The following is a 24,882-nucleotide window of genomic DNA, read 5'->3' as shown; positions in this document are numbered from 1 at the left end:
GCGTCAGTGCGCCTCAGCAGGACTTTGGGCCAGTCTCACCCTTCACAATGTATCAGCGCCGGGAAAGCAACGGGGTATTTTACACACATGTTGATTTAAGATGCATCCCCTTTGCAGCAGAAGGGACTGGGGAATGAGGTAAAGGAAAAAGAAATAAATGGCAGGGAGGGCAGAGGAGTGATGTGACAAAGAGAGAGAGAGCTGTGCAAAGTTTTGTAGGAGAATTCCAGTTTAGGTCGGCCAAACATGAGTCCATGAGCATCTGGCTGAGGACTGCCTCAAAGGCCTTAAGGTTAAAGGGATCAAGGGATATGGGGAGAAAGCAGGGACACGGCCCTCAATTTGTATGATCAGCCATGATCTCATTAAATGGCGGAACAGGCTCGAGGGGCCAAATGGCCTACTCCTGCTCCTATCTTCTATGTTTCTATGTACTGAGGGAGGACTGCACTGTCGGAGGGGCGGTACTGAAGGAGCACAGGAGCAAGGATGTCTTGCTGCAGTTGTACAGGGCCTTGGTGAGACCACACCTTGAGTATTGTGTGCAGTTTTGGTCGCCTTAACTGAGGAAGGATGTTCTTGTCATGGAGGGAGTGCAGCGAAGATTTACCAGACTGATACCTGGGATGGCAGGAATGACGTATGAAGAGAGATTGGGTCGATTAGGCTTATATTTGCTAGCGTTTAGAAGAATGAGAGGGGATCTCATTGAAACTTATAAAATTCTAACAGGACGAGACAGACTAGATTAAGGAAGGATGTTCCAGAACCAGGGGTCACAGTCTAAGGATAAGGGGTAAGCCATTTAGGACAGAGATGAGGAGGAATTTCTTCACCCAGAGAGTGGTGAACCTGTGGAATTCTCTACCACAGAAGGCAGTTGAGGCCAATACATTAAATATATTCAAGAAGGAGTTAGATATGTTTCTTAAGGCTAAAGGGATCAAGGGATATGGGGAGAAAGCAGGGACAGGGTACTGAATTTGGATGATCAGCCATGATCTCATTAAATGGTGGAACAGGCTCAAGGGGCCGAATGGCCTACTCCTGCTCCTATCTTCTATGTTTCTATGTTAGGTCGAGTTGACAAAACCTCTGATTCAAAGGAAAACAGATCATTTTTGTTAGCAAAAGAGGGCTGGATTTTGGACAAAGCTGAACCCATTTTGTTCTGAAGGGCATATCTTTATTACTAAATAGTAGGGGTAGAACAATTTAGAGAGCTGTTAATTCCTTAATATTGACAGTGACATTACTCCTGATATTAAAGTGCTTTCTGAAAACCATGGAAACAATTCTAAAAAAAATCACAAGGCAGGAGTCGAGTTAAATGGAACTCAGGCAGTCCATTTCTGCCTTAGACTGAGCAGGCTCTTAAAGACGCGTAAATCTCGAAGAAGTGCCTCATTAATGTTCTTCAGCGCACTGATGCCCTTTAAGATAAAATCAGCGCAGTTTATTCTAGTGGTAAAATTTTTTTAAAAAATTGCTCCTTTTGAAAAACGACCAAAGGTGATGTGCTGGCAAGCACCATCTATTACTGCAGCAGATACTGGAAAGAAGTCTCTGGTACAATTAGGGTATTGGTAAAAACTCATCACTGACGGAGGAGGCGGCAGTGGTAAGATTAAGAAAGGGGGAATAACAACAGAAAACGCTGGAAAAACTCAGCAGGCCAGGCAACATCCGTGGAGAGAGAAACAGAGTTAACGTTTCAGGTCGAAGACAAGTTCTGATGAAGGGTTTCGACCTGAACCGTTAACTCTGTTTCTCTCTCCACGGATGTTGCCTGGCCTGCTGAGTTTTTCCAGCGTTTTCTGTTGTTATTTCGGATTTCCAGCATCCGCAGCATTTTGCTATCGTATTAGGAAAGGGGGAACCCGACTTCCTATCATGGCGCCGTATAGGAGACATGTGCAAAAGAAAACGGACTGCATTGGCATCAGCAGCGGGCTGTAGAGCCTATAGAAGATGTCATTTAGATGGGAGTGGTCTTTGGCTTGTTCAGTCAAACATGTCACTCCGATAGTGCGGTAACCTGGGACCTGATACCCTTTCACATTCTCTGTGGCAGTAAACCCTCCCTAAAGCAATTATGCAGTAAATTGACATTAAATAAGCAGGAAGAAATTTTATTACATCCCTTCTCCACCAAAAGACTATTCACGTCATGAAAACTTTGGGATTTTCTCTTAACATATTTATTTTCAATTGAACAATTCCGGCAGCCTGAGTTAATTTTTATCCGGGCTTTTCTAATTAATATTCTCTCTTCCGGCCGACTTGGATCATGGCGCTCCTTTTCAAGGAATGACATTTTCTGAGCTGTTCGCTCAATAAATTAATTCTCACAGTGCAATGGTGATGAGCTTCTCAGTGCAGTTGCTGCTCGCCTGGAGAGGTAAACCGCTTGGAGCATCACCACTGCCGACAGAACCTCCCCCAGGACTGAAGCCAGCAATCATTAGCCGAGAATCTCGGGGCTGGCGCGGTGCCACCTCATGCATTCATTCCTTTTAGTCGGGAATCTGATAATTTAAAATCAGATAACATAATAATAAATGAGATTTTTTTTTTGAAGCTGTGGGATTTTTTTTTTGCACGCTTTCTGCTGATACCACTTCAGCCAAGTGCGGCCCGCCAATCCGTGAGGGTCGGCGTGAGACTGCTTATACCCGAATCTGACGGGCAGTTGGCTACAATGAGCTGGCTGTGTCTTCGGCAGTGATACCCGCCCCACTGTATGCCTCAGAGACATGGACCATGTACAGCAGGCACCTCAAAGCACTGGAGAGGTACAACCAACACTGCCTCTGCAAGATCCTGCAAATCCACTGGCAGGATAGGCGCACCAACGTCGGTGTTCTTGCTCAGGCCAACATCCCCAGCATCGAAGCTTTGACCACACTCGATCAGCTCCGATGGACGGGTCACATTGTCCGCATGCCCGATACGAGACTCCCAAAACAAGCGCTCTACTTGGAGCTCCGGCACGGCAAGAGAGCCCCAGGAGGGCAGAGGAATCGCTTCAAGGACACCCTCAAAGCTTCCTTGAAAAAGTGCAACATCCCCACCGACACCTGGGAATCCCTGGCCCAAGACCGCACAAAGTGGAGGAAAATCATCTGGGAAGGCGCCGAACACCTCGTGTCTCTTCGCCGGGAGCAAGCGGAAGCCAAGCGCAGGCAGTGCAAGGAGCGCACGTCAACCCAAGCACCCCACCCACCCGCCCCTTCAACCACCGTCTGCCCCACCTGTGACAGAGACTGTAGGTCTCGCATTGGACTCATCAGTCACCTGAGAACTCATTTTTAGTGTGGAAGCAAGTCATCCTCGGCTCCGAGGGACTGCCTAAGAAGAAGAGAAGAAGAAGTGTTTGAGCTGCCAGCACTGGTTCAGTAACCATTTGACAGGGCCTGTCAGGTGCATTGTCCTGACCAGTCACAGAAAGGTTGTGTTTGTTCAGTTAGCGGGGAGCTGGACGTGTGACTCGCACACAGCCGCTGGGAGAAGGGGGCCCCTGAGGGTTGCCAACTCTGGTTTGAAGTATTCCCGGAGATTTGATCACGTGACATTCGATCACATGATGCCGTCTTGACTTTGAAAAAAAGGCCGAGGTCAGCAGCAGTTCAAATCCAGGCGGGTCCACAATAACTTTTCCAAAATGGCCTTGTTTTTTTTTGTGTATATTTCTTGTTCCAATGTGCATTTTCTTATATTAATAAACATTGAAATCCATCTGTTTGACTCAGTAAAAAGAGTCAGAGTCCCCGCACGTTTAATTCAATGTTTTGCTCAAAAACACATTTTTCACAATACAACGTATATAAATTGTATCTACAACGGGTATCAGCACTGAATCTAGTTCACCCTTATTGTCCGCTGCCTTGCAATGACTTCACTGCCAATCGGAGCAGGCGGAATTGATGGATTTATAGAAACATAGAAGATAGGAGCAGGAGTAGGCCATTCGGTCCCTCGAGCCTGCTCCGCCATTCAATGCGATCATGGCTGATCATCCAAATTCAGTACCCGGTCCCTGCTTTCTCCCCATATCCCTTGATCCCTTTAGCCTTAAGAAATATATCCAACTCCTTCTTGAATATATTTAATGAATTGGCCTCTACTGCCTTCTGTGGAAGAGAATTCCACAGGTTCACCACTCTCTGGGTGAAGAAATTCCTCCTCATCCCTGTCCTAAATGGCTTACCCCTTATCCTTAGACTGTGACCCCTGGTTCTGGACTCCCCGGCCATCGGGAACATCCTTCCTGCATCTAGTCTGTCTAGTCCTGTTAGAATTTTATAAGTTTCAATGAGATCCCCTCTCATTCTTCTAAACTCCAGCAAGTACAAGCCCAATTAACCCAATCTCTCCTCATACGTCATTCCTGCCATCCCAGGTATCAGCCTGGTGAATCTTCGCTGTACTCCTTCCATGGCAAGAACATCCTTCCTCAGATAAGGCGACCAAAACTGCACACAATACTCAAGATGTGGTCTCACCAAGGCCCTGTACAGCTGCAGCAAGACATCCTTGTTCCTGTACTCGAACCCTCTCGCTACGAAGGCCAACATACCATTTGCCTTCTTAACCGCCTGCTGCACCTGCACTCCTGATATCTGACGTGCACTCCATTTATGCACAAGGCACATTAATCGTAATGTTTTGCAAGAAGTAAGAAACTAAATTGATGGAGGAACTTGCAAACTTTGTTTGCATGATTGATGAATGCTGTTTGAAAAAGTGCATTCTGATCTATTCCTTTAAAACCAGCCGCTCCGTCATAACGTAACTTGCCTTTGTTTCTAACGTACACATTCATTGAGGCACAGACACGCAGGCCCCGTTTTAACTGCCCCAACCTGGCGGATGCAGCGAGGGGTGGTGGGGGAGGGGTGCAGTTAAAATAACGGGAGTCAGTTACCCACTCCGATCCCGCTACCTTCCCACCGTGACCCCATATTAACCTGGGGGAGAAAATTGAGTCGCGCCCCCTTTGGGGCACTAACTTCACCAGGGCGCTACTTTTAGCGCCCCGAAGAAATTAGCGCCCCCGCGGCCGAAATTCATCGGTAGCACCCCAGGAGGGAAGTGGGCCGCTGCTGGAGGCGCCCCGTCTCCCACTTGGGGCACTGCGAGCGAATATCGCAGCTCTATTTGCCGCAGTGCCACGCTCTGCAGCACGTCGCGCCGTGCAGGCATCCCTCCCCTTCTTAAAGGGGAGGGGCTTTGCGTAGCGCAACCCAGGGCCCAGCTGGGCCACCAGGGATCGGAGTACCGGCAAAAGAGCCCGGCACTCGAGAAGTGCCGGGCTCACGGAGTGCAGCCGGCACACCGTGGTGGGGCTTCAGAGGAGGCCCGGGATGGCAGCAGGGGCAGGTGCTGACAGGCGGCCAGCAACAAAAATGGCTGCCCGGCACCTTGCCTTTAATTAGCGCCGCCCTGGCCGCAGGTAGGCCCCCCCTGACCCCGTCGGCCATAGCATCCGGCGGTAAGTCAGGGGGCGCAACCGAAGGTCGCGGCCGGGACGCTAACGGTTACCAACGCTGCTAACCTCCTGCTGAATGTCATGGGAGGCGTTGGTGGCACAAAGCAACTGAATTTTTAGGCCCTGCTCTTTCAAACAGGTGAGCAGTGGTTGCTACTTTAAATATGTAGATCGGCTCCGATGAATCAAGCAGGGCAGTGGGGGGAGGTCAGTGTCGGCTCTCCCATCAGGCAAAACCTTGCAGAAGCCGGGCTCTGGGCCAGACGAGTCTCAGAAGGTGAGTTTTAAATTTAGTTTTCGGCTCCAAGTCAAATAAGCCCCATGACTCCACGTGCACTAGCCAAATTGAAACACTCGCTTCAACTCATTGTTGAGTGATGCGCAGGAATAAAACCCTTGCTTATCATTTCCAGTGTGGCCTTTCTTTCCGTATAATGGGTGATGATTACTTGCCAATGGTCCTGACCTTAAAAAGGTACATCATGGTGCAGTTAATATTGCCTGTGTTCCTTTATCATGAAGCAGCTTCCATATTGCAGTGACGAGCAGTATAACTACTGCTCAATCAGCATCAACGCTTGTGAAACCAGGTAGAGACAATCGCCTCACCAAGCCTCAGCTACAGACTGGATATAAGTTTAAAATAAAAAGTACGACTTGCATTTCTGTAGCGCCTTTCATAACCTCAGGACGTCTCAAAGCGCTTTACAGCCACTTACAGGAAACTCTTTGGTATCCGGCACCGACGGGACCGCCGTGTTGCCGGTTGATTAAAAATTCCGGATGACGGAGAGGGTTATCTACCGATGCTATTTTTAACAAACAAAATGTGCAGAGTACAGTATTTGGGTACTCACCTACAGAATGTTGTGTTAAATGGATGGTGGAAGATGCTTGATTAAGTACAGTACTGCCAGTTGAGGGTAATCCATAACTCTTTAATTACTTAACAGTAAAACAAAACTTATACAGTAAACAGAAAAATGGCAGATCGGAAGAGACTACCGGCAGCGCGGGAGAGTCAGACTCCTGTTATTGAGGTGTTTGGACATCCGACAGCGCCAAGAAGCCGAGTAGTGGCAGTTTGGAGAACTACCCCCACTGACTAACTCGGCCACCGCGGGAGACTCGGACTCGGCAACATTGCCGGTTATTGAGGTGTTGTTTCCGGAGTATGAATTTTGCTGGTTAATAGAGAATTCTGGATATTTAGGTGCCATTTAAACGAGAGTTTCCTGTAATTATTTTTGAAGTGTATGCACTGTCGCAAAGTACAAAACGCGACAGCCAATTTGCACACAGCAAGCTCCCACAAACAGCAATGTGATAATATCCACATAATTTTTTTTGTTATGTTGATTGAGGGATAAATATTGGCCAGGACACCGGGGATAACTGCCCTGCTCTTCTTCAAAATAGTGCCTTGGGATCTTTTACATCCATTTGAGAAAGCCTCAATTGAACATCTCACCCGAAAGGCAGCACCTCCAATAGGGCAGCACTCCCTCAGCACTGCACTGGAAGTGTCAGCCTAGATTTGGTGCTCAAGTCTCTGGAGTGGGACTTGAACCCACAACCTTCCGACTTCAGAGGCAGGAAAGCTACCCACTGAACCACAGCTGACACTGCCAATAGATGGAGCCTAGCTTTAAGTTTCTAATGTTGGGAAAGAGGAAGAAAGCCAACTATCCCATCGATTCTTTTCAACATTAAAAGGCCACTGGGAGTTTTATGCTAGCAAACAGAGTTGTATGTGTTTGAGCTCTGCTTTCCAGGATGAAAAGTTAGTGCGAGTGAACGGTTTAACTCTTATGCTATCCAGCAGCTCCAGCAATGGCACTGGTGCCAAACTAGCAAGGAGGAATTTTTTCACCCAGAGAGTGGTGAACCTGTGGAATTCTCTACCAAAGAAGGCAGTAGAGGCCAATTCATTAAATGTATTCAAGAAGGAGTTGGATATATTTCTTAAGGCTAAAGGGATCAAGGGGTATGGGGAGAAAGCAGGGACAGGGTACTGAATTTGGATGATCAGCCATGATCTAATTGAATGGCGGGGCAGGCTCGAGGGGCCGAATGGCCGACTCCTGCTCCTATCTTCTATGTTGCAACTGTACTACTCTGGAACTGAGAGCATGGGAGCCACTGGTTAAAAAAACACCTATTCAGGCTAAAGAGAGAAACAAGATTTTCTGTCTCTCAGCAAGGACCAGAAAGCTATTCGCCTGACGATTACTAAACTAAGAGTGAGTTGTCATACATGGATGGCACCAGTGAGTATATATTCCCCCAACTGCTAATGTAAATAAAAACCGTCTTTCATCGTTTAAAATAGGGAAACCCAGTACATGGCTCACAGGACTCGAAAAAAATATACTTGTAGCATACGATCAACTGAGAGTTGTTAATACCCAACTAAAAGTGACACATTTTCCTCAGTTTATCTGTCACTGTGTTGTGATATCCTCTCTGCTGCCACACTGCCACACTAGTGCTGCTGCCAGGAAAATAGTTAGCTTTTCACTCACATTAAAACGGTAGTTCAGCAAGGCATTCTTGTGTCAGCCGCGGCTCAGTGAGTAGCTCTCTCGCCTCTGAGTCAGCAGGTTGTGGGTTCACAGTCCCACTCCAGGGACTTCAGCTCATAAATCTCAGCTGACACTCCCAGTGCAGTCCTGAGGTGAATGCTGGGCTGTCGGAGGTGTCGTCTTTCAGGTGAGATGTTAAACCGAGGCCCCGTCTGCCCTCTCGGGTGGATGGGGAAAATATCCCATGGCACTATTTCGAAGAAGAGTAGGGGAGTTCTCCCTGCTGTCCTGGCCAATATTTATCCCTCAACAAACACCTAAAAACAGATACAAAAGCAAAATACTGCAGATGCTGGAAATCTGAAATAAAAGCAGAAAATACTGGAAATACTCAGCAGGTCAGGCAGCATCTGTAGAGAGAGAAACATCGAGCTGAAATGTTGACCCTGTTTCTCTCTCCACAGATGCTGCCTGACCTGCTGAGTATTTCCAGCATTTTCTGTTTTTACCTAAAAAACAGATGATCTGCTCATTGCTGTTTGTGGGAGCTTGCTGTGCGCAATTTGGTTGCCGTGTTTCCCACATTCCAACAGTGACTACACTTCACAAAGTACTTCATTGGCTGTGAAGCGCTTTGGGACGTCCGGTGGTCGTGAAAGGCGCTATAGAAATGCAAGTTTTTCTTTCTTAGGAAACCTCACCCCAGCTGCAGTGGTACCTCGGGTGGTGTAGAGCCGAAGGGCTGTAAGTCTACCTGCAGCAGCGAGTGATCTCGTACCTTGACAGCCAAACTCCAAGGCCCCTTCACAGCTCAGCTAGCTGAGTGTAATCTGAAAAGTGCAGTCGGTGTTTGCTTTATCACATTCTTCCACTTGTCGCCCAGGCATACAGCTTGGTTTTGCAAACTCAAAAATAGGCTTTTTCCATTTGCCGACTTATGCTCACTGAATATTAAAGACATTGGCCACCGATATTAATTTTTGGGCATGTTGTTTTGGTCATGATGGCTTTTTGCATGCGGCATTTTCGTCTGACGATACAACAATGATGGGGGCTATATATTATATTATATCGAGATATAATTAGTGTGACATCCCTAATTTAGACTGCGCAAATAATTAGTGCATATATAAGAACATAAGAAAATAAGAAATAGGAGCAGGAGTAGGCCATGGCTGATCTTCTACCTCAACGCCACTGTCCTGCACTATCCCCGTATCCCTTGGTTCCCTTCGTATCCAAAAATCTATCGATCTCAGTCTTAAATATACTTGATGACTGAGCATTCACAGCCCTCTGGGGTAGAGAATTCCTCAGATTCACAATCCTTTGAGTGAAGAAATTTCTCCTCATCTCAGTCCTAAATTGCCGACCCCTTATTCTGAGACTGTGACCCCTGGTTCTAAACTCCCCAGCCAGGGGAATCATCCTCCCAGCAACTACCCTGTCAGGCGCTTTCAGAATTTTATACATTTCAATGAGATCTCCTTTCAGCCTTCTAAACTCTAGGGAATATAGGCCTAATCTACTCAATCTCTCTTCATAGGACAAGCTCCCCACCACTCCCCCCATCCCAGGATTCAGTCTAATGAGGTGCCCGTAAATATCAGAAAAGTGCGTGGCTTTTTTTTCCTGTACTATATCAACTAGACCTTGCTACCACAAAGAGTAGGTGAGATGAATAGTATAGATGCATTTAAGGGAAGCTAGCTAAGTACATGAGGGAGAAAGGAATAGAAGGTTATGCTGATAGGGTGAGAGGAAGAGGGGTGGAAAGAGGCTCGTGTGGAGCATAAACACTGGCATAGACTAGTTTGGCTAAATGGCCTGTTTCTGTGCTGTAAACACTATGGGGGAAAAATTCGGTTGCTTTGCGCCTCCCGTTAGCGCCCTAAGAGGGCGGCGCCGCAACGCCTCCCGCGAAATTCAGCGGGAGGTTAGCGATGCCAGTAACCGTTAACGCCCCGCGGCGCTGCGCCACTGGTGATGACGTCATTGCTGTGCGCAGCGCCCCACTCGCGCCCCGGCCGTGAACTTCGGTAGCGTCCCCTGACTTACCGCCAGACGCTATGTCTGATGGCATCAGGGGGGGCCTACCTGCAGCCGGGGCGGCACTACTTAAAGGCGAAGTACCGGGCGGCCATTTTTGTTGCTGGCCGCATGTCAGCACCTGCCTCTGCTGCTGTCCCCGGCTCCTGACCCACTCCCCCCCACCCCCCGCGGAGTGCCGGCTGCGTTCCATGAGCCCGGCAATTCTCTTCAGTGCCGTGCTCTTTTGCCAGCACTCCAATCCCCGGTGGCCCAGCTGTGCCCCGGGTCACGCTGCGCAAGGCCCCTCCCCTTTAAGAAGGGGTGGAAGACCTGCAATACCGCGGCGCGACGTGCCGCAGTGCGGCGATATTCCCTCGCAGCTACCCAAGAGGGAGGCGGGGCACTTCCAGTAGCAACCCGCTTCCCTCTTGGGGCGCTACCACTCAATTTCGGCCACGGGGTGGCTAATTTTTCCGGGGTGTTAAAAGTAGCGCGCCGGCCAAGTTAACACTCCAAAGGGGGTGCGACTCAATTTCTCCCCCTATGGGCTGGATTTTCCTCACTGAGACGAGTTGGGGGCAGGACTGCTGCCTTCCGGGTTCTAGTCCCGCCCCCAGCGACGTTCGGCGCACAGACGCTATTTTCCCCTGATTGGCCTTGCTATACCCACCCTGCGGGCTTGCTGGCCAATTAAGGGAAAGCTGGTGTCGGATGACTTCAGCTGATGACGCTTCATCTGCCGGTTTTCTTAAAGGCACAGGAACCGTAAATTTTTGACAGATGATTTGATAGTGTTTGACTGCATTGAGGTGCTGTCAAACACCGACAACCACTGTACAAAGATGAGCCCTTGCACCCAGGCTCTCCAATGACCCTCTCCTTAGGATGAAACAGATGGCAGCTGCAGGTGAGGGTACAGAAGCGATCTGTCACTTCTCCCATTGAGGTGAGGCCACACAAACACTTCAAAGCTTTTCACCTACAGAAAAATCTAAACACATTAAAAATTACTTTCGCAACATTTCCTTACTTCTGATAGTCACCAGTGTCCCATTGCATCCTTCACACCACTTCTGCAGCTGTCATCTGTACACCAACAGTACAACAGACCCACAGCATGCCTCACTTACCCTGGCGGGGTTCCCCGACATCGGGAAGCCCGCAGCAGAAGTCACAAAATTGGAAAAGGCCTCTTAACTGCCTGTTAACTCCCATTCTTTTTGACTTTCCCAGCAGTCCCGCCTCCTCGGGGCTGGTAAAATCCAGCCCTATGTCATTCTTTGTAGAGGTTTGTTGCGAGCTGGAATATATAGTCTAATAAACATTAAAAAGGTTGAAGAATGTATATTCATTTTCTCAGTTGATGTCCAATTTTGGAAGCTGATGTAACTTTGATAATCCCACCTGAATCCAAGGGTATAAAATGCAACTATTATTTTTATGTGTTATGAAATAAAAAGCTTGCAGATCAGTATGTTTTGCCATCTAACAAGCTTTAAAAATTTATACAATGACTTCGACAATCAAGTGAGAAGCTCAAAGAGTTCTAAGATTTGTAAGTTATTGATGTACCAAGTTTGAAAAACATCTTACCAGCAGCCACCTTCTAATTGCTGCACAGAGTTGATCAATAAAGTGGCCATTTAGCTGGGGGCTGTAAAAAGAAGTGAGATAATGAAATACTCGCCTCTTCCGATACTCAGAGCACGGCCTGCATTTGTGAGGAGCAGGTTACTGCTTTTCCCCTCGTTTTATCTTCTGAGGTGAACAGGTTTTCAATCCGCAGAGACAACAAGGTGCTAGAAAATAAATCGCAACTTTAAAAAAGCTATCTCCATGAGTGATTCGAAGTGCTCGCCCATTGTAAGCCGCGCATGTTCAGCCAAGATAGGAGTTTCCACGTCATGGGAAATATATCCGAGTTAACTGATAATGTTGGACAAAGAATAAAGGTGGTTCAATCATGATAGAATCACAAGCACTGCACCATTTTGCATAAACACAGGGATTCCACAAAGCAGACACATTAGTGGATGAATGTAGACTTCTTGGAAGTGTCAGAAATGACCTTCAGGTTTGGAGTAGGCAGTCACATTCTACTATAATGGAATATGTGACTTCACCCAAATGTCAAGAATTGTATAAGGCTCTCAGTGCATATATCCTTGTGTTTTGTATAATCTGTAACGTAGTATGAATCATCACCTAAGCAGCTACTTAATTCACAGGATGACAATTTTTATACAACTTGTAAGATCTTAACGATCTCTGAGTTCTTGGACAAGACACCAATAGGCAGCAGCCAGTATGTTTGAGCAATAGATCAAGATTTATTAAGCTACAGCGTAATTAATACTTAACAATAGGCGATAGTTTTAACGAGTAGCTCGCAGTCCTAGGTCTCTGGAACCTCTCGGACACAGATGATGTCGTCTTAAGTCTATTCCTTTGTCCTCGCAGTACGTCTGTGTGAAGTTGTTCTTTGGGTAGCGAGGTTTTAACCCTTTTCTTATCAAAAGTTGGTTTGGCCAGTGTCGATATATGCTCTTTAACAAAATCACCTTTTTTAATTGGTTCTAATGGTCAAAATACCATTGTCACTCAGACTAAGGTAGTAACCCGCCTTTCCAGTATTTTTCCACCAACTTTGCCGTGTTCAGTGTTATCTTGTTTATAGTTTTTCACTCCATTGGCATTTACTTAATCTCTTTCTGTAAAGTCCACGCCTCAATAATACATGGACTTCGGGAGAACAGTTTAACAGGTACTTTACTGAACAAGAGGCAGCTTGAAACTGAAACTACAGAAGCCTGCTAGGGCCTTTTATACAGGGGTGGTCACTGCCGGTACTGCAGTCTAAGACCAGTTATTCCCTTAAAGGGACATACACAACAATTCCTCCCCTTTTAGATAAACAGTACATAACATTCATTTAACAACTAAATAATAACTAATTACAATTACAATTTTCTCAGTAATATATACATCAACTGGAATAGTCATTTATAAGTTCAGTCTTTGAGGAGGCTTCCTGATCCGGACTGGATAGCGTCTTTCTCGAGTATCCTGTTCTGGCGGTGGAGTCAATTCTGGCTCATTGTCATTGGTTGGTTCGTCAGCTTCCAATACCCCTGCTTCTGAGGTAGACGCAATCTGTACTTCGGGCTCATTACCAGGTGCACATGCTTGTGGTACAGGTTTGGCTTGTTCCTGTGACTCTAGAATCTGGTCAGCATGGCGTCTCACGATGCTCTCTCCAACGTCCACTGTGTACGTTAGTGGTCCCTGCTGTGTGCATATCATGCCTGGCTGCCATTTTTCTGTTCGGTAGTCGCGGGCCAAGACTGGTTGCCCTATCTTGAAGCTCCTGGTTGGCTTCTCATTTATGTGCTGGAACTGCTTATCCTCAACATCTCGTCTTATGTTTGGTTTGAGCAAATCCAAGCGACATCTTAGTCTCTGGTTGAAAAACAGTACGGCTGGATTTTGGTTGGTTACTGCATGTGTCGCATTCCGGTAAGCAAACAGGAAGTTATCCACCTTGTGTTGCAGTGGTATGTCATCATTATACATTGCCTTTATGGCCTTTTTAAAGGTCTGAACAAACCTCTCAGCCAATCCATTTGTGGCTGGATGATATGGGGCAGATGTGTAATGTTTCACCCCATTATTCTTCAGGAACCTCTGGAAATCCTCAGACACAGACTGTGGGCCATTGTCAGAACAGATCTGTTCTGGCAACCCATTCCTGGCGAAGATGGTCCTTAGGACTGCAATAGTTTTCTCCGTGGTGGTGGAGGACATTTTAATGACCTCTGGCCATTTTGAATGGGCGTCCACAGCAATTAGAAACATTGAGTCCACAAATGGACCAGCGAAATCAATGTGTACCCGTTGCCATGGAGACGAAGGCCACTCCCATGGATGTAGCGGGGCCTGTGGTGGAGCGTTTTGGACCTTCTGGCATCCTGTGCATCTCTTGGTCATATCCTCGATTTCTTTATCGATTCCCGGCCACCACACAAGCGCCCTGGCTAGGCTCTTCATTTTTACCCCTCCCAGATGACCCTTGTGAAGCTCATTGAGTACTCTATCTCTCAACTTGGGTGGAATTACCACTCGGGATCCACACATCAAGGTTCCCCGGCACACTGACAGCTGTTCCCTCCTTGGCGAGAATGCTGGCAACAGTGAGTCGCCATATGCTGGCCATCCCTTCACCGTCAAATCATAGACCCGAGAGAGTGTCGGGTCATTTCGGGTTTCCTTCTCAATACTTGCGTTTGTAACAGGCAAACATTCGACTATGGTCACATGGAATATCTCCACCGGGTCCACTGCAGGTGCTTCTTCCGCCGTAGGCAACGGTAGGCGCGACAGCCCATCAGCGTTTCCATGTTGTTTCGTACCTTTGTACTCTATGTCATACTGATGTGCCCCTAGAAAAAGTGACCATCTTTGCAGCCGTTGCGCCGTCATCACCGGAACGCCCTTCTTTGGGTTAAAAATTGAGACCGGGGTTGATGATCAGTCAGTAGGGTGAATTTCTGCCCATGCAGATAGTGATTGAACTTCTTCACCCCCCACACCAGGCTGAGGGCCTCCCTGTCAATCTGGGCGTAGTTACGCTCGGCTGAGGTTAGCGAGCGCGATGCAAAGGCTATTGGCCTCTCTGAACCGTCACGGAATTTGTGTGACAGCACCGCTCCAATGCCGTAAGGTGACGCATCACATGCCAACCGAATTGGTAGTGTTGGGTTGTAGTGGGCCAATACTTCTTTTGAAGTGATTTGGCATTTACATTCCTGAAAGGCACACTTACACTCATCACTCCATTTCCATGTTATACCAGTTTGAAGGAGGGCGTTCAGTGGGTGCAGAATTGTAGATAAATTTGGCAAGAACTTATGGTAGTAGTTCACCAACCCGAGGAACGACCTCAGTTGTGACACATTTTCTGGTGCTGGAGCCTTGACTACAGCCTCAATCTTGTCCGGCGACTTATGCAACCCTTCCTCATCAATCATGTGGCCACAATACGAGATTTGTCTCCTGAAGAACTCGCATTTGGGACGGTTGGCTCGTAGCCCATATTCCTGCAATCTTGTGAGCACCTGTTCCAGGTTGGCAAGGTGTTCATTGTCATTTTCGCCCGTAACCAGGATGTCGTCCAAATAACACTGGGTCCCCGGGATCCCTTGCAGGACTTGTTCCATTGCCATCTGCCACATAGCCGGGGCCGATGCTACCCCAAATACCAGTCGATTATACTGGTAAAGGCCTTTGTGAGTGTTTATCATGAGGTATTTCCTAGATGCTTCTTCCACCTCCATTTGTAGATATGCTTGAGCCAGGTCAATCTTTGTAAAACGTTTCCCTCCAGATAGTGAGGCGAAAATATCTTCTATCCGCAGAAGCGGATACTGTACTGTGTGCAGGACTGGGTTCACAGTCACCTTGATGTCCCCACAGATGCGAACCTTCCTTGGCTCCCCAGGCGTGCTGCTCAATGCTTTCTTCATTACAGGAACGATGGGTGTGGCCCACTCGCTCCAGTCCACTTTAGACAGCACCCCCGAACGCTCCAGACTCTCCAGTTCAGCTTCCACAGCTGGGCGTATCACGTATGGCACCGGTCTGGCCTTGAAAAATTTTGGGGTTGCGTTATCCTCAATCTTTATGGTTGCCTTTACTCCTTTTAGAGTCCCAAGTCCTTGTTGGAACACCTCTTCCGCGTCAGATAGAATTTGTGACAGACATCCAGGTGCGACGTCATCATCTTTTTTGTCAGTCACAGTTAGTGCCAGAATGGAATGCCAATCCAATTGTAGTCTTCGGATCCATTCACGTCCCAATAATGGTGGTCCTCCATCTCGTAGTATATACATGTATAGTTTCTGTGTTTCCTTTCCGTTATATTCAACTGGCACCCTTATTTTTCCTCTGGGGTAGACCTTTTGCCCCGTGTATGTCTTCAATACAATGGACGTGTCCTTTAAGGGTATGTGTGAGAATAGCCGCTCATAGTCTCGTCGATTCATGACAGTTAGGGCTGATCCTGTGTCCAATTCCATCTTCACTGGGGACCCTGCTATCACGAGGGTGACCCAAATGGTTCGGTGATCTTCTTTTGCGATCACGTTGTGTAACTTTAAACAACTTAGTCGCCTGCTCCCGGAGTCCTTATCACTCTCCTGATCTTCTGAACTACTATCTGTCAGTTTCTTTACTTTCCTGTACTGTTCCTTAGTAGTTCTTTTCGTGTTGGTCTTCTTTCCCGACCTGCAGACTCTTGCTATATGTCCCATTTTCCCACATTGTCTGCATATTTTGTCTTTAAACCAGCAGTCCTTCTGCTCATGGGTTGTTCTGCCGCAGCGATAGCACTTTTCGGCTCCATACGCCATTTCGTTAGTGCTGTATTCTTGTGGTTTCTGTTGTATTTCCGCAGCTCCCCGTGCTGCTGCTTCGTAGGATACTGCCACGCTGAAAGCCTGTTCTAGCGTCAGGTCCTTTTTTGAAAGTAGTCGTTTCTGGGTTCCTTCACTCTGGAGCCCGCAGACAAACTTATCCCGTAAGGCGTCTGCCAGTCCTGCTCCGAACTGGCAGTGCTTCGATAACTTGCGTAGTTCCGTAAGATAGTCAGCATTGCTCTCATCTTTGTGTTGGTTTCTTTTATGGAACTTGAATCTTTCTGCTATCAGCTGTGGTGTAGGGCTTAGATGTTCCTGTAAGATATGAACAATCTCCTCAAAACTTTTCTCCATTGGTTTAGCTGGGGTAATTAAATTCCGCAATAGGCCATACGTACTCGCACCCATCAGATTTAATAATACCGATGCCCTCTTTCCATCGGCCACCTCATTTGCCTTGCAGTACACTTCAATTCTTTCCACATACGTGGTCCAGTCTTCTACCTCGTTGTCGAAAGCAGTGATACTGCCACTTTTCGGCATCTTGGGCGATTTAAAATGGCGCCTCCCGCGCTTTTGATTCTTCCCCAATGGAATAAAATGGCGCCTCCCGCGCTTTTGCTTCTTCCCCAACGGGATTAAAATGGCGCCTCCCGCGCTTTTGCTTCTTCCCCTTACTGCCTCGCTGCTCCTAGCGTTCTACGGGGTAATGGCGGCGACCCGCAGCTTCGGCGCGTCTCACTTTCCTTCCCCCCCGTTTAGTTTCTCTCCGCTGTCCTGTTCTCGAGCACCGACCGCGCCCTGTGCGCTCCACCCTCTCTCTCTTGTTTTCTTTTCCCAGCGACGCTGCGCGGCCCGATTTGTACAGCCGCTCGATCGAGCTTGAGCCCGCCGCAGTCCGGAAGGGTCAGCGCGCTACCTGCTACCAGCACGATTCGCTGGAACCACAGTCTCTCCCGCAATTCTCCAAACACCGATGGATTCTTTGGGCGGTTGCCCTCGGTCGACGCCCGTTGCTCAGACTACGACCTTCCAGGACCTTCCTTTCAGGCGAGATCCCCGTGAGATGATGCCACACTGCAGGTGAGTTCGAACTTACTCGTCGCCACTGTAAAGTCCGCGCCTCAATAATCCACGGACTTTGGGAGAACAGTTTAACAGGTACTTTACTGAACAAGAGGCAGCTTGAAACTGAAACTACAGATGCCTGCTAGGGCCTTTTATACAGGGGTGGTCACTGCCGGTACTGCAGTCTAAGACCAGTTATTCCCTTAAAGGGATATACACAACACTTTCATTTCTAGCTTCCCTGGTACAAGGCCTTTATACCAAGGGCCCATATTACTAGTCTTGAGGTATCCAAGCTACCTCACTTTAATCGACCAGACAAATACTTTATCTCCATGATCTCTCTCATTTTATGTCTTTATACTAATTATTTTTAAAATATCATTGCAATTAGTTTTGGTAAGCAAATGTTTCTATGTTTCTATGAATTCTAATTTTTACTTAGCATCATAATGGCCCAGAACTTGGTGTCGGGGGCTTGCCGCGCGTGCAAGCCCCCGATGTGCGCTCACCCTGCGTGCCGACATCTGAAACCTGGCCCGCAGTGGATTTCCTGTCACTGGCCCGGTTCTGATGTCGGCGCGATGTGCTAACCTGACCCAGCGGCGTAGTTAGTGCGATGTGCCGGCTGGGATCAGGTGAGCACTGTTCAGCCAATCAGGGGAGGAGAAACTTCATTCATAAGTTTGAGAGTAAGAACTGTCAAACTCATGAGAAGTACTGCACCCCAAAACACTACTTAAACTTTAAATAAAATTTATAAAAACATCCCAATCATTAAATTAAGTATAAATAAGTTTTAAAAAAAATTTAAACAATTTTTTTTTGAAAAAAATAAATTTTTAATAAAAAGGGTCTAAAACTAAACTTACCTTATTGTAGATTCTTTAAAATAATAAACCTGTGGAAATTTTTTTTCTAAATTGCACTAAAACACCACTTACCTGTAAAAATAAATACTTACGTGTGCTTTTTACAAGTGTAAAGACCGGAGGCCTTTACACATGCGCAAATCCCCCAAAACAGAGGAAATCCAAGACGCACGCGCTGCCCCCTACAGCGCACGCGCTAGCCTCTTCACCTCTTGGGCTGGAGGAGAGGAAATGCCGGTTTTCAGCGCATGCGCTGTGCATGCTGAAAACCGGCATTTCCTCCGGCCAGATGCGTGAGTACCCCTTCCGTACTCACGCGTTTGGGGAGGAATTTCTGCCCCAACATGTTTTTTTAGCAATTTAACCTTCACTCGAAGTCTGTGGCTGTTTGTTGTCAAAACTGCTTTTGACTGTGCAGCTACATTATGGGTAATATTATTTGGTCAATGGCTACACGTGACGTTATACATATATGATTCTCATCTAATAATACCTCTAAATATCAGCCTTTCGTACAAACTCAACAATTGAGAAGATTATACAAGAAAAGACAAGTTACATCTGGTAGTAAGAAAACCAAGGGGGATAAATTTGGTTGATTTGCGACTCCCGTTTGCACCCTAATAGGGCGCTAATGGGGCGCAATGCAGCTAGCGCCTGGGCGTGGCGCCGCCAAAGCCTCCGGGAAATTCAGCGGTAGGTTAGCGGCCGCGGTAACCGTTAGCGCCCCGCGGCACTGCGCCTCCTGCGATGACGTTATTGCCGTGCGCAGCGCCCCGCTCGCGGCCCCGGCTGAGATCTTCGGTAGCGCCCCCTGACTTACCGCTGGACGCTATGTCCGACAGTGTCAGGGGGGCCTACCTGCAGCCAGGGCGGCGCAAATTAAAGGGAGGTGCCGGGCGGCCATTTTTGTTGCTGGCTGCCTGCCAGCACTTGCCCCCCCCGTTGCTGTCCCTGGCCTTCTGAGCAGCACCCCCCCCCCCCCCCGCCGCGGGTTGCCGGCTGCGCTCCGTGAGCCCGGCACTTCTCTTGGGGCGCTACCAGTGAATTTTGGGTGCAGGGCGCTAATTTTTTCGATGCACTAAAAGAACCTCTCCGGCGAAGTTACCCAATTTTTCCCTACAAGTTTTTAAAAAAAAAGTTGAATTATTACTAAGGCATGGAATGCTCTTACATTGATACATTGCCTTTCATATACTCAGGACACCGCAAAGAACTTCACAGCCACTGAAACACTTTTGAAGTGTAGTTGCTGCTTTGTATGCAAATACAGAAGCCAATCATGCGCACAGCATGATCCCAAAAACACAGCAATGAGAAGACTGACGAGTTAATCTCTTTTAGTGGTGTTAGCCAGGACACTGGGAGAACTCCCCGCTCGTCTTCAAAAAAGGTGCCATGGGAATCTTTGATATCCACCTGAACAGGCAGACAGGGACTTGTTTAACGTTTCATCTGAAAGACAGTGCTTCTGACAAGTCACCACTCTCTCAGTAATGCACTTAAGGAGCAGCTTGGATTATGTGCTGCAGTGAGGCTTGAACCCATAACCTTCTGACTCAGAGGCAAGAATGCTACCACTGAGTCAATTGACTTGCCCGATGAGTGCAGAATGTAATATTTTAGTGACATTTGCAGTGACCTCGTCAGCAGCTATCGCGTCAGCTTTCAGCATCTGGATGCTTTCTGTCAAATTTTCTAGTAACGCGTTTTTTCAGTAAGACTACAACAGTCCTGTGTACTAAAACTTTGATCCAAGATGCTTTTCCCAACATCACCAGTGAACATATTGCACCCTGGAATGCATCAGGAAATCCATTTCTAGCTGTCGCATAAACATGGAGTGTTCGAAGAAAATTGCAACACCATCAGTCAGTCAGATCTGAAACTCTCTTTATGCAAAATTCAGATCCCCCCTCACAAGTTCTAAACAAAATTTATCACATTGGACACCATTCATAAAATGCTCGTCAGAAGATTCAATAGGGCACACAATGGGTGGAGATCTGAATCAACGTAACTCTGCCTCTTTTTCTTATTGGTAACACCCACTTTAGGATTGATTATCGGGTGTAACCATAAGAACATAACAATTAGGAGCAGGAGTAGGCAATACGGCCTCTCGAGCCTGCTCCGCCATTCAAAAGATCATGGCTGATCTTCAACCTCAACTCCACTTTCCCGCCCAATCCCCCTTGATTGCCCTGGAGTCTAAAAATCTATCAATCTCAAACTTGAATATACTCAACAACTTAACATCCACAGCCCTTTGGGGTAGAGAATTCCAAAGATTCGCAACCCACTGAGTGAAGAAATTCCTCCTCATCTCAGTCCTAAATGGCAGACCCCTTATCCTGAGACTATGCCCCCTATGCTGGCTTTGCCTGGATGAGTGCAGCTCCAACAACACTCAAGAAGCTCGACACCATCCAGGACAAAGCAGCCTGCTTGATTGGTACCCCATCCACCACCTTCAACATTCACTCCCTCCACCACCGGCACACCGTGGCTGCAGTGTGCACCATCTACAAGATGCACTGCAGCAACTCGCCAAGGCTTCTTTGGCAGCACCTCCCAAACCTGCGACCTCTTCCACCTAGAAGGACAAGGGCAGCAGGCGCATGGGAACACCACTACCTCCAAGTCACACACCATCCTGACTTGGAAGTATATCGCTGATCCTTCAACATCGCTGGGTCAAAATCCATACCTAACAGCACTGTGGGAGTACCTTCACCACACCAACTGCAGCGGTTCAAGAAAGCGGCTCACCACCACCTTCTCAAGGGCAATTAGGGATGGGCAATAAAGGCTGGCCTTGCCAGCGACACCAAAATCCCATAAACGAATAAAAGTAAAATAGTTCTAGACTCTCCAGCCAGGGGAAACATCCTCTCAGCATCTACCCTGTCAATCCCCCTCAGAATCTTATATGTTTCAATGAAATCACGTCTCATTCTTCTAAACTCCAGAGAGTATAGGCCCAATCGACTCAATCTGTCCTCATAGGACAACCCTCTCATCCCAGGAATCAATCTAGTGAACCTTTGTTGCACCGCCTCTAAGGCAAGTATATCCTTCCTCAGATAAGGAGACCAAAACTGTGCACAGTACTCCAGGTGTGGTCTCACCAAGGCCCTGTACAATTGTAGCAAGACTTCCTTACTCTTATACTCCAACCCCCTTGCAATAAAGGCCAACATGCCATTTGCCTTCCTAATTGCTTGAATTGTAAAACTTACCCTCTTACATCTAAAAGATGACCTTGTATCTTGCACCAGTGGAGACTGTGTCCTCACTATAGCTACACCAGCCTACCAACCATTCTACATTAGGTGGGAGTATCACATTCACAAGTGCAATTGCAATCTTCCTACCATCCAATTAAGGGTTGCAATCTCACACCTATTTTAACTGCATTAATAATTCCCATCGATTCTCTCACTAGAGAATGAGAGAAGGTAAGAAAGCAGAATAGAGTCAGGGCTCTTGCAGCATATACAGTGGTAGTGAAAGCACTTTATTGAATTATAGGGCCTAAAGTTGTAGAGGGCTTTCGCTAGCACTACAGAGGTTAGAACAGGTGGTTCACCATAGCAGTCTCCTGTTTTACCTTAGTGTGAAAGCAGGAGAATATATTTATCAATCCTACAACCAATGTGGCTGTAAAAAGAGAATGAGAAACAGATAAAAGAAGAAAAGCACAGTGAAAACAGGATGAGAGTAAAGAAAAATAGTATAATAATGTCACTTGGTCACTGCACTTGGCCCAAGAGACAAAGGCAACTGACCTAGTCTTAACTATATTTATGTTTATAGCAGAAGTCTACAGCTTAGGTTCAAGCCACACGTCTAGGATTCACCCAATGCTGACAGCTCTCAGGTGAGAGAATTCTAGTCAGGTCTAAATTGTACTCTTCACTACTCGAAAGAAAGCTCCAAACTCTTGGCCTGAACACTTCCCTCTGCAACTGGACCCTGGACTTCCTAACAAACAGACCCCAGTCTGTCAAATTAGGTAACCACACCTCCCCCCCCCCCGACCCTGAACACGGGGGCCCCACAAGGATGTGTGCTGAGCCCCCTCCTCTACTCCCTCTTCACCCACGACTGTGTGGCTGTTCATGGTTCCAACACCATCATCAAGTTGGCGGATGATACCACGGTAGTAGGCCAGATCACCAACAACGATGAGTCAGCCTACAGGGAGGAGGTCCAGCATCTCGTGAAGTGGTGCGCCGACAACAACCTGGCCCTTAACATCAAGAAAACCAAAGAAATCATTGTGGACTTCAGGAAGTCTAAAGGCGGAAGTCACACCCCCATCCACATCAATGGGGCTGTGGTGGAAAGGGTGGACAGCTTTAAGTTCCTCGGAGTCCACATCACGGAAGACCTCTCCTGGTCCCTCAATACCTCCTCTCTGGTGAAGAAGGCCCAGCAGCGCCTATATTTCCTAAGGAGGCTGAAGGGATGTAACCTGTCACCCCTGATCCTCTCTAACTTTTACCGCTGCACAATAGAGCATCCTGACAAACTGTATCACAGTGTGGTATGGCAGCTGTAGCTACTATGACCAGAAAGCCCTGCAGCGGGTAGTCAAAACTGCCCAACGCATTACCGGCACCCGGCTACCGACCATAGAGCACATATACCAGAAACGTTGTTTACGGAGGTCACGGTCCATCATCAAAGACCCTACCCACCCCAGCCACAGTCTGTTCGCCCTCCTGCCATCTGGGAGACGCTACAGATGCATTCGCACCCGTACGACCAGATTTAGGAACAGCTTCTTTCCCAGGGCTGTCATCCTACTGAACTCCACAAATAAACTCTAAAGCCTGCACATCTGCCAATGCACTTTATTATGGTTATGTTTATGTTAATGTATTACAAGCCAAATGTATGTTGAATGTTTAAATGTCTTAATCTAAATGTACACTCTCGGGAGCCGCAAGCCTACATTTCGTTGTACTGCACTTGTGCACTAACAATGACAATAAAAGTTGATTTGATTTGATTTGATTTTTGATTTAATCCCAGAAAGAAAGTTGGGAATAGTGCAAACAACATGGTATTGCAAAAAGATGGAAGCTCTGTCATGTGGCTCTTTGGAGCATGTGTTAACCCATGCTTTCCCCAATAGTGAGTTGCTGATCTTGGCTGCAATGACAAGCGAAGATCTGGTTTGTGACAGGGAGGGTAAGTTCTCCACGCACTTCACAGCAGCTGGTGGAGAGTTACAGAATTAGCAGAGCCATAGGAATGAATTGTTCTCTTGCTCTACAAAGAAGGGGTATGTGGTGTGTGAAGTGGGGAAACATATAACAGGAGACAAAATTATCAATCAGTCTATCAAAAATACAGGGTGGGGTCCTTTCTTCATAAGGGGCGATCATAATAACCACAATTTGCACAGGAGTTGTGCAAATGCTTATACTCCAATCTCCTCCAAGTACTGCAAAATATAGTTGTAAAATTCATTCATTTTAAAACATTTAAAAAAAATGAGAATCAGGAAGTATGGCGCTGCTCCCCCCCACCACTCGTCCCTCCACCCCCTCCCCGGAAGATCAAAGTTTCTTGTAAGTGAATGACTGCTGATCCATGATGTGCTCAGGTGGCTTTAAGGAAACGTTCCTGGAGCACAGCTGGCTCCTTCATCCAGCAAAGCCTTGATCCCCTTGAGTTTTTCCTCTTGAGTTAAACCTGAAGGAGCATGTGTACACACTGACAATCCCATTACCCTGGAGCGGCTTTCGTCCCGCATCAAGCGTGAAATCAGGAGGCTCCCTTCAGAGATGGATTTCAAGAGTTGCGGGGCAATTTCGCTGCTTGTGCAGCAGCTGGAGTCATGCAGCAGCGTGCAAGGTTTAAACAGTGCTTTCTAAACAGCTGCTGAAGCAGTGCCATCTAAACTGTTGAGCATACCCAGTGAACACATCAGTGTCAATTCAATCTATAAGCCTAGAAATTACTGCTGTCAATATCAGCGAATGCACAGTTAATGCGTTCCTGTGACATTCATTCCTCTGTCTCCTATTTTAACGGGGGGTTGGTAAAAATGTTTATCTGAAATGGGCATATTTTGAAAAGGAAAAAATGATCATGGCTACGGGCAATATTCCCTCTAAAATTTTCATTGTTGTGCGCAGCCAGTTTTTTCAATGCGCGGTATTTGCGAGCTTGTGAGCGGCCTGCGCGGTACCGTTAAGATTGCTGCGCGCCCGTGAGAAGCTTAGAGGGAACAATTGGCTCTGGGGAAAGAGCAGGGGAGTGAGACTAATTGGACCGCTCTTTCCAAGAGCCGGCACAGGCACGATGGGCTGAATGGCCTCCTCGCTGATTTTTAAATGCCTCCGCTAAAGTAGCAGAAGAATGTCGCTCAAAAAGCATTAAGCATTCATCCGCTAATATCACTGACAGTCATTTTTAGGCTAGCAATAAAAAGCCTGACCCTCCCTGCATTCTTCTCCTCTCCA

At 47.3% G+C, this 24,882-nt stretch overlaps 1 protein-coding gene across 1 annotated transcript in view; it reads left to right on the top strand.

The window, feature by feature from the left end:
* The window catches only part of pcdh9 (protocadherin 9), a 907,022-nt gene that overhangs the window by 875,695 nt on the left and 6,445 nt on the right, over nt 1–24,882 (top strand). The window lies entirely within an intron of this gene.

This window comes from Somniosus microcephalus, chromosome 10 (assembly GCF_052327205.1).
Source record: "Somniosus microcephalus isolate GS21.2 chromosome 10, FLI_Smic_1.0, whole genome shotgun sequence".
Classification (NCBI taxonomy): Eukaryota; Metazoa; Chordata; class Chondrichthyes; order Squaliformes; family Somniosidae; genus Somniosus; species Somniosus microcephalus.
The sequence above is the reverse complement of the archived record's forward strand: the minus strand, read 5'-3'. Positions and strand labels throughout refer to the sequence as shown.